This window comes from Centruroides sculpturatus, unplaced genomic scaffold (assembly GCF_000671375.1).
Source record: "Centruroides sculpturatus isolate CEXI.00-Female unplaced genomic scaffold, Cexi_2.0 scaffold43, whole genome shotgun sequence".
NCBI classification, from domain to species: Eukaryota; Metazoa; Arthropoda; class Arachnida; order Scorpiones; family Buthidae; genus Centruroides; species Centruroides sculpturatus.
The window spans coordinates 139,587-150,887 of record NW_019384334.1 but is presented as its reverse complement, the minus strand read 5'-3'; positions in this window follow the sequence as shown (position 1 = coordinate 150,887).

The window sequence follows — 11,301 nt, the reverse complement described above, 5'->3', positions numbered from 1 at the left end:
TTATTATATAAATTATTTTTTATAGTAAGTGAATAATCTATAATACAACTCAAAATTTCTATGGACCATGTTAAAAATCAGTTTAGAAAGTTTTGACTTCTCGTTGTTATTCTGATGCTTAGTTGATCCCCATTACTCTTAATAGGAGTAACTAAAGCCAACGATAACAATCCACGATAAACTGGAAATTCTCAATCTAATCTAAAATTTCATGCTCGTGCAGCAAAGGATTCACTAATAACAATCTGATCTGGATCCTCGTACTTTTCCAAGACAGTTTAGTTCAGAATTTCGTTTTCCATTCTTCTATTTAAAGCTGGAATATCAAAATTATAAGCAAAAGTAATGCTGGAATGTCTCATTATAAGTCTAATCCCGTTTAATATTTGTTTTCAATAGATGCTAATAAAACTTTAATTTTAAAATTAACGAGAGATAAGAAATTTTGTTAGCATTTAACAACAGTCGGAAGGTTTGATCTAACTTTATTTTCTCGAAAATGAAGTGGGTTTAAGAAAACATTGTAATTGATTTTGATTTATAATAAGAAAATTAATATAATCTATCCATCTGATACAATTTATAAAATGTTTTCTAAAAGAATTTTCTCTATAATAAATTCATAACAATTTCAGACGACGGCACGTTAATTTTACAATATTAAATTTAACTATTGTATTTTTGCATAAAGTCGTGTAAGTAATATAATAAGGGACTGGAATTAGAAAATATCTGATTATGAGAGAGTTCTTGTTTTCTCTCTCACAAATAGGCCTATATATATTTAATTTCTTTCTTTAAAAATCTGTATAGAATTCTCAGATTTCTTCATAAAATAAGAAAAAAACTGCATTTCCAGGCAGCATATTAATGCAACTGGGAATGAATTTAAAAATAGAAGTCATAATTAAACCAATCTGTATATCTTTCATCCATTTTTTCTACAGCCCACGACAAACTGCCTGGACGTACGGATGACAAATGTCCTATCGTCTTTTTTTACTAAACTAATAAATAACATCAAACACTAATTTATCTTTGTATGATAATGTTTCTTAAAGTACTAACAGAATTATTTTTAAATTACATAAATTTTTTATTAATCGAAAGCAAAAAAATATTGGTTCGGATATCTGAATTAATAAATAATAATAATCAAATTTAAAAAAAACATAAGAACTTTCCACTTTACTAAAAATCATGTTTTTTCGTTTTCTTTTTTCAAACATGATTCAAAATCAGTTTATATACTTGAATTAAAAATGCTTAATTTTGATATGTCGTGTATAGAAATAGACTAAAATATGAAGAATTATATTTCATATCTCTGATATTAGCGTGGTGAAAAGATCAAATACAGCGTAAGATTTATTGTACAGTACTGGAAAACCTGTGTAAACCGGAATCGCTATTTTGAAGATTTTTTTTTTCTGTTTTAATCAAGTTTCCGTTTAGTTCAATTCAGATTCCATTTTAGACAGATCTTATTGTATTTGTTTAGTAATTTTATAAAAACTTATCTTTAAAAGCATATTTTTCATTTAATTTGTGAACGTAATTATTCTTAACATCTATGATTTTTCGATAAATCTGTTAAGAGTATTTGTTGAATAAATATAATAATAACGTAAGTTTTTATCATGAAATTACATATCCATTTACAGAATGGTCCAAAGTTAGTTAAACAGAATATAGCTAAAGATTATTTTATAAGGCTAGTTATTGTATTGGAACAAACCGATTTGAGTGTTCTTAAAAACATCGCAGTTAACTAACTTTTAGACCACTCAGTATATAATCTAATTTGTCTAAATTCTAAACAAACTTAAGCTAAACATTTTGACATTTCAATTATATTTTCACCGTTATTATCGCTTTAATTAATTCTCAAAAATTTTTATATAATTATTTTAATACAAGCCTAACATATAAAAATATGCAAAAATATAAGATCAGAGAACGCTAAAAATAACTAAAAAGTAGGAAAGAATGAAGTTAAATGCAATCTATAATTGTATGTTCACTAATAATCAAAGAAATATATCATCGAATGTAAAATCTATCGAGAGTTAAAGTGCAGCTCGTCGTCCTAACTTTTAAGTACTGCTGTAATTGAACCAATCAGCAATGGCGAGTGACCAATCGCGTGAGCCGGATGTGGAGTAGCCCTCGAGATGTCCAGAGAAAAACCTTCTTAAACTGGTTAGTGTTTCCGCTCTTATAGTGAATTAAGTCTATTGGCGATAGCGACGCATGGTATAAAGCGATAACGGTGATTACTTCAAACGTTAGGCTATTTTATCAATGACATTTTAAATTGAAAATTATTCTTTAGATTACAAGCTGTTGTTGTCACGTCAAAAATATACTAAATTTACATTTTTTGGCGTGTATGTAATTTTTACTATAAATAAGTATAGTAAAGATGATTTAACAAATATCTTTTTATTGAGAGTAAGTGAAGTTATCTCTACTTTAAATTTATTATAGTAGACACTACAAAAACGGCTATTTTTGCATATAAAATAACATATAAATAACAGGCTCCTCCGAACAACGCATTTTTTATGTTCCCGTTCGTGGCAATTGTTCAGAGATTTGACTGAATTTTGATTTTGAAAATATTTTAAACTGGATTTTTATTAAGATTTTGTATTGTCAATAAAAGTTTGTTAACTATTTTTTTGTGTTAAACTCTTTTCAATAATAAATAATTGAATTTTTTGTTTAGTGTGATTTAGAAGTATAAAATAAATGTTAAGGTTTTTTTTTTATCAAAGGATGAATGATGTGATAGATGAGTTTTTGGGAATAGAATATAATAAAAAAATGTATTTGTTTCAACCGAAAAATGGATCAGAAACTATAAAACGATAAAGTTCTGTAACGTTATATTATGATGATAAAAATAAATCTGTGACTGTGTTGTATCATTAGAAAACCGAACATGTATCTTAAAGTAAGTAAAGTGAATCTACGTTTAATGATAATCGACTATTCTTAGTATAGAAAATAAAAATAGTTTTTTGAACTAGACACCAGACTAAAGAAAAGAGTAAGAAATGGCGGAGTCCGATGGCCTAGGGAGGTGTCGATTCGTCTTTCCAGGAATGACCTTCTCTCCGTTAGAAGACAATCGATCCAACGCACTCTCTTTATTGCATCTCCTTCGGGTGCGCTCCTGTCCGAGAATTCCAGATCAATTGTTGGCTGCCCGCCTTTCTTTCTCTGTCTCGAATCTCGCTAGCCGACCTCCCACCTTCATTTTGCTTCTGGAACTTAAGGGAAAGCAGACGGAGATCTGTCCAAACAGAAGCACGAATTTTAAAGACAAATATTTGTCTATGGGAGAGTGTGGTGTGCGCATGACTGTTCACGTCGGAACAATGAACTGAGCACGTGACCAGTGGGTGAATGGTCGATGACGTCGGAGACAGGGCGTGGCCAGGTTCGGAAAGGATGAAATCCTCCGATGTTAAGTAGACGTCTGTTCTATACAATATCTTTAGCCTTCGTTCCTTACAGGAGAAAATCTATAGTTTCTATTTGAAATATACCACAGTTACGTTTACAATCTTTTCAGCCTGTAAATCAGGTTTTTCCTCATGAATTAGCATCAAGTAGGGAGAGTTCGAAACAGGTGTTTCAGTGTTCATCTAGAGTCTTTTTTTCGATATGATAAGCATATTTCATAGTTTTTCTAGGAGAGTGTCAGTCTTAGGTTCAAACTAACCCGCTAAACCGATGATTTCTGATCAGTATCAATAATTCGCAATCTGATTTTGTTGTACCTTGGCTTTGTTCTTCATGAAAAAATAAAATCGGTGTCTTTCCAACTCCTTCCATACCTACAGAAAGGTTAACGGGCTATCGATCGCTATAAATGCCTTTAGCTCTCGGACGTTTATGTGGGCGGAAAGGCATTAGCTAGCGGCCGATCTGCATAATGGACACTGCGTTTTGTTTGTAACTCTAATCGACAAAAATATCGGAAAGTCATTATCATCTTCCTGCAGGAGACTCTTAGAAAAATACTATTCCTTCTGTGATACCGGAAGATGAAGCTGCGGGAATGAACTACCATTTATAAATATTTGATGTCAGACATTTTCAAATTTTACATATATATTGTAGACTATATTTTTCTAGAAGCAATGAGAAATATTCTCATACAATTCGATCAGTCGGGAGAATTACATATTATATCGTTTGCTATTACAAAGAAATCATCTAAACATTCGTAGGTTAACAGTAGCTCTAGTTTAACAGGTGTGTATCACTCTGCAGGTAATTCAGACGACGGTTTTCGTCATTAATTGGCAACTGATATAATAATTTTAAAATCGATCAAAACTAAGTTGAATGAAGTAAATTTTATATCGATTCTATACTCGATTTTATCTATTGAAGACTTTACTCCCGTTCTACCATGTTCTTTCCCGCCCACGTAAATAATTTTTAGTATTAACTAGAACTGTTCATTCGATATTCTACACCTGGTCTATGACTGCGTTAAGCATTCAATCCAACCACTACTAAACGGGATTGTATTTCCTCGTCCGAACGAAGCAGAGTATCGGTTGAGTCCTAGGAATACGTAGGGAGGGAGCCCAGACCGTGATTTTCCATGCCCGAGTTAACACGGACTGGTACATCGATCGACAACGTCACGCGGAGCGGGGCAGGTGAGACAGGAGCCTAAGGCATTCAGCTTTATTTACAGACTCGACTGTAATTGCTTTATCCAAGCGAATAGATTATTGGAAGAACTAAAAGTTTTTTATAGAGTAGTAAAGTCAGGTTTATGTCGTTGGATTATTTCCAGATCACTAAGATTAATATATACATATATATTGAATGTAAGAAAAAACTAATCGAAATGATTGAATGGAAATAGAAACAATTCAAGAATATTGCTCAAGATTAAAATAATTCTTCAATAATTATATAAAACAGCGTTGATGTGATCAACAGCGCGCTCCACTTCTTCCTTTATCGCTTTAATTTCCCCGACGGGAGTCAGGCAGTAAATAAATAATCACTCGATCAAACGCATGCAAATCTCGTCCCCCCTTCCCTCGGGAGTAGAGCAATAATCCAGTGATGAAACATTCATTTCTCTATTTAGCTTAATCGCCCCAATCTCCAGGTCTACCGGCAGCATCACGTGACGCGCTCCGCCCTCCAAAACTGGGCAGGATGTAAGAGCGGCAACTTCACTAGACGCTGGCACCGAGAATGGAGAGGGGTAATAACAATATCGCTAGTTAATTTAACGCCGAATTGCACAGAAACCGTTGAAGTCGTTGCCATATTGGAACCTGTGCCAGATGTTGCTCGATCACTTCCCGGATCATTCGAGCGAGACTTCGAGGACTGCCTAATGAGAACACTGATCCACTACTCTGGGTTAATACTTTACAACCCACCTTCCTCTAATGCTAATTATGAACTGCACTCAACCGTCTATCGACAAATGATATTGCAGAGAATCTTCATTGAGAATCCTCTGGATAAACGAAATGTACTGTACATACTTCTTACGTCATCTGCATTGCTTCCCCCGAATGCGGGGGCTTACGTAAGAACTTTTCCTCTTACTTCGCCGTTTTTCGTGGCAGTTTGCTTTATGCTATTTGGCATTGTGCCTAAATCCATATTGTGGTACGTGATGGGTCTTCGGTCGATCGATAAGGTACCCGCTACGGTGGCTATTTTCCTTGCCGGCAGCAGCCAATACTCATTTATTCGCTCCCCGAGTTGGGAATTTTAAGTCCATACTCTTAAAAAGATTCATAAAAAAATTCCGACGAATGGACTACTTCATAAACCATCCCAAGAAGATGGAGGTTCTCGGAACGCAGATGTAATGGAGAATTAAATCCGAGAAGAGAGCGAGAGCAAAGGTGAATCGCGTAAGCTATTAAACGTTAAGAGGGAAGCCAGACTAACGAATGGTGATTTTAAAGAGGATAAAAGGATTATGGAGCTTCTGACGAGCTTACCTTTACGCTGTGGATGTTCCGACGCCGACTATAACATGACTGCGAGACGTGGTAGCGATCCTGCCATCCAGTTACCTATATTGACTCGCGTGCCGCACAGCTCTAGAATACCTGTGGGCCGGACATTACAGACTGGATAAATCGATAGCGTCATTACCTGAGGACCGACCATAGGTGGCGTTGCCAGGACGGAGAGGAGAAGTGCAGCGGTACTCCCTCCTCCATTGGCGACACCCTCCCGCCCAACTCGGCCGCTTCAAGAAGAAAATGGTTCGGACCCACCGATTTTTGAGACGGATCGGTAAAAATTATGCAAGGGGTCGAGGAAAAAGAGTGGATATTTAAGAAAAATTTTCGCATTGAGTAAAAGAAAAGTAAGAGTTAGAACGATTGTCGGTCTAGATGGAAACTAGCGACGGATGACATATGTGGGAGTCGCGCACGCTGCAGCGGTCCTGCCATCGATCGCCACATAAATATTAACGAAGCACTTTAATGGAAGCAGTAGCAAATTGATGGAAAGGATTTTCCGCGCAAGCGCAATCGCTCCTCCGGATGGCTGTCGCCGCATCATCGTATTCATTACAATTCCTCCAACATCGTTATCGCCAAAATTTGATAGATCGATCATTAGTGACGTTCGACAGTTTCCTCGTGTCCTCAATTTCTACCCCTTTTGTAAAAGTGTTCTTTCGATTTATGTCATTATGTTAGTAAACTAACCTCGAGAGAGCGAAGAAAGTATCCGAAATGGATTAAATAATTTCATTTCTAAGAGTATTGCTACTCATCGATCAACTTCCGAACTGACCTGTTTCTCTGACCCTCTGCTCCAGACTCAGGTGGAACAGATGGTATTTGAAGTTGAAAGGAGAATAAAATGCCATTAGGCAATAAAATAAAAGGCATTTTCGGAATTTCGAGGAAGTGTGGTTTCGTGTCGTCTCTCTTGGAGAAGAAATCATTTCTAGGAAATCGACTCTAGAAAAGACGATCGATGTCGTATCCTGGAATTTGGACCAAATCTCTGCCCACTCCTCATTGTGCCCTTTACCCTATAATCCCATTTACAAGCTATAGACTCTTTTCAACAAATAGTCAATTTCGCTTGGTTTTTATCATAGATATAACGATAAGTTTCGGATAATTTTAATTATAATTTATGTCTCTCGTTTCATGATAAAATTAGATTGTTACGCGATGTCAGTTTATGTCTAAGATTAACGGGGAAAACAACTCGAAACCAAAAACAATTCTCTGACGTTTTTGTGAAGAATCAATGGAGTGCACCTGCCAGTTTAATTATAGAGTGGAAGCCATTTATGCCATCCGTGTGCGTGGTACGAGGGGGATACGCTCTGATACTTCCATTTATCTCTCTCCTCGGGTCACACGCGACGATGCTTGGGAAAGTTATCAGATGAGCGTAATTATTAGTATTAGGGCTGACGTCTGACGTCACGGCCAGTATAAACCGCCAATAGCGTGGCTTCTGCGTCAATTGTTTCGATTCTACGGGATGGTAGGATTCGAAACCAGTGAGACAAATAAGATCGATTCTATCTTTGATCTTAATTATAAGTCTAAAAATAAATAAATAAATAGGCAAATAATATAAATAATTAAAGAATTTCATATATTTCGAAGTTATTGGTTAGCAAGTAATTTGCTTAATAAACGATAACCCGTCCAGCTCTACTCGGATTATAAGTAATAGTCCGTAATATCAATAATTTATTGATTACATTTCTATGAGAAAATTATAAAAGCATTTTATAGAAATTAAAATACAGTCGAACCTCTAATAACGTCACCTCTAAACGGCTGCCATTTTTTTTTTCAGGAACGTTTCGTTTTGAAATGCATAAAAAAATGACCTTCGAACAACGGCCATTTTTTATATTCCCGTCAGTGGTCGTTGTTCAAAGGTTTCACTGTATTAGCATTTGAATCTATATAATTTGTGCTAGANGCTTTTTCATAAAAATATCTGGTTGTATGCTCAACACATAAGTCATTTAAGTGAATATAAGCTGTGTATCTCCTTATATTCACTTTAATGATGAGTTCAAATGCCAAATATTATTCTCTTACAGCTGTTATATTATGTTTTACACTCATTTTTCTTTCTCTTTCAACATTATTTCATAAAAATTATTAAAATTGTCTTTGATAAATGGTGCAATTTTAAATATATTACTTGAATGAACAATTAAATCCAGCAAAGAACCAAAATATAATCTTCTATATCAGATATTTCTAATTATATTTAATTATAAAGCCAAACCTTGGTTTTCGAACTCAACTTGTTTGAAACCGAAATAAATTTTCCTATAAGAAACAATATAAAATTGACCTAATCTTCAAAAAAGTTTTGTTTTTAAAAATCTTTTTAGCTGTATTTCATGCATAAAAATGCCTGAAAATGCAATATAATATTATCTATATTCATTTTATTTATATATTAAAAGCAAAGTGTTCTGTCACCACCAACCAAAATTGAAACCATTATTTTAGAAAGAAGAAGGCAACAGAGAGTTGACTGTATGGATGAAATATAACCAAATCAATCAAGACAGATAACAAGTACTTTATCCACACTTTCTGATATGTTTCAATTGATTTGATTTAAATTTGAGTTAATCACCTTTAAACATGGATTCACAGATGTTTATATTACACAAATGTCAATTAAAATGTTTTTAATTAATGAATTCGATTTTGATTCAACTGTGACGCATACAGATAAACAATAGTAGTATTAGATATGCATATGCATTGAAATCTCATTTGAATAACATCATCAATTTCAGTGACATTAACTTCTGTATTGGTAGTTTCTTCATTGATTAGTTAGGCCATCAATTTTCTTTAACATAGGAAGTATAGGAAGTTGACCGTCTGTGTGGTTCTAATCGTGGCCGGCTCTTGCCAAGTAGCCTGTTCGGCAACCGGAACAAATATGGCATTGAAAATTTTGTTTGTAAAACCAAACTGTTCAAAAAGCAAAGTGTTTGAAACACAAGGTTTGACTGTATTCTCTTTATGGGGTCATTAGCTTTTTCTGCTTCATGGCCTTCCTGTCACCAATTCCTCATCTTTTAAAATTTAAATTTGAAGCTAGTCTGAGCCATCTTTATTCTAGCTGAGATTAGACACTACTCAAAAAATTTGTCATCTCTGACTGGGATATTTTTCAGATCTACCTACTTAAAATTGACCTGACGAGAACTGCCATGTTCCTTTCCTGAATAGAATGAATCAGTGGTTATTCTGAGATTGAAGCAACAAAGAATATACCGAGTTTAAATTAAACAAATCAACAAAAAATTATACAAATACAAGAACTTACAGAAATCCACCTAATTATAATAATTAAACTAATTAAATGAATCTAAACAACAGTTAGAAGTGTCACAATCTGTTAGAAACTTAAATTGCAGTTAAATATGCCTGCATCATTAAGTCTCTAATAATGATACATATTAAATCTCATTAACCTTATTAATCTGTTGGGACCATATAAATTATTTCATTANGATGTAAATAAACAAATTAACTCCTATGGGGCTAGACTTATACATCATTAATACCAGTTATATGAGGACAATTTTTATTTCTACCTCCAATAGTCCAGAAACAAAAACAAGTGTAAATAACAAAATAAATTTATTACCAAAAGTTAAGTACAAACATAGTTACTTCTCAACATAATCACCATAAAGATTGAGGCATTTGTCATATCTGTGGATGATCTTTGCAATCACCTCTTCATAGAATGTTGCCACTAGTGACTGGAGATGGACCTTAAGGTTGTTTTGAAGATCGTCATCAGTCTCAAACCTCTGCCTTCCTAGCCACATTTTCAGTTCAGAAAAAAGGTAGAAGTCGCTCGGCGCCGGGTGTTTAAAAAGTTCCAAAAAGATACGCAAAGACTTCCACCTCTTTCCTAAACTGAAAACATAGCTAGGAGGACAGAGGATCGAGATTAATGACAATCTTCAAAACGTTAAGGCCCTATCTCACGTCACTGGGAATAACATTCTACGAAGAGGGATTTCAAAGCTCATGCACAGACAGACAAATGCCTCATTCTTCATGGTGATTACATTGTAAAGTAACCATGTTTGTGCCTAACTTATGGTAATAAATTCATTTTGTTATTTACACTTGTCTTCGTTTCTGGACCATTGGAGGTTGAGGAAAAAACTCCCCTTATATATAGAACTTCTACCTTAAATTAAATGTTGACAATTGTATTGTCTCATCACCTTTTACAATTATAAAATAATTTCAAGTATAGACGTTTAATTATAATCAAAATGTCCTTAATATTCTTTACAAAGTGCATTTACGGGTGTATTTTAATCATCACATTCGAAAATTCGAATAGAATATAAAAAAAAGGAATTACCATCTTGTGTCGCTCCCGACGCCATCTTGTTAGGCTTAGATCGTCCAAACGAAAACTTATCTTTACGACTGTATTCTTTATGTTTAGTCTTCTATCCTTATATTCGATTCATAAAATACTTTAAACACACAAAAATAAATATCTCACGGTTAAAAAAGGGCAAGTTTTATACGTAAAAACTTAAACCATTTCCCTTGCAGTAAATCCGACGACAAACAACAACGTCCTAAAAACGTCAGCTTCAACATACGCCCTCTACAATTTTTGCATTTTTTTTTCTCATAAATCGAATTTAATTTTATTTTTAATTTTTGTAATTAAAAAATGAAATTTTATAAATGATTAAATACATATTTAATTCATAAAATGTATTTATATTATTAATTTGTTTATGTCAGATGAAAATTGAAAAAGTTTGAAATAGGGCGTTTTTAAATTAATGCGCGATTTTACCAATTATTTATATAATTAAATTCAATGTGTTTATTTAAATTATCATATATCTTTCCCCCTAAATTTTGGGAGATTGATCAAGACAGGGAAATTTTGAGTCTGTCCCTATTGGCTAATGGAGTTTCAGTGACGAGTAGGAGTATGGAGAAAAACTAATAGTGGGAACTTTTTCCAGCTTTTAGGGTTTGTTTGTTTAGTTATGGCAACGCAACACTTGGGCGATGCCTTCCGGGAGGTCTTTTTAAGGGAAACTAGCCCCTATTTAGGCGTTACAGACGTGGAGAAAACCAGGAAAACTCCACATCTGTAACGCCTCCGAGCGAGGCGCGAACCCACGACCGAACTCCCAGTTTTCAGGGTACGAATACCGCTTAGCCACTGGTGGGCCCTAGCTTTTAGAGAGGATTTCAAGTTCTTTTAGAAGTTTTC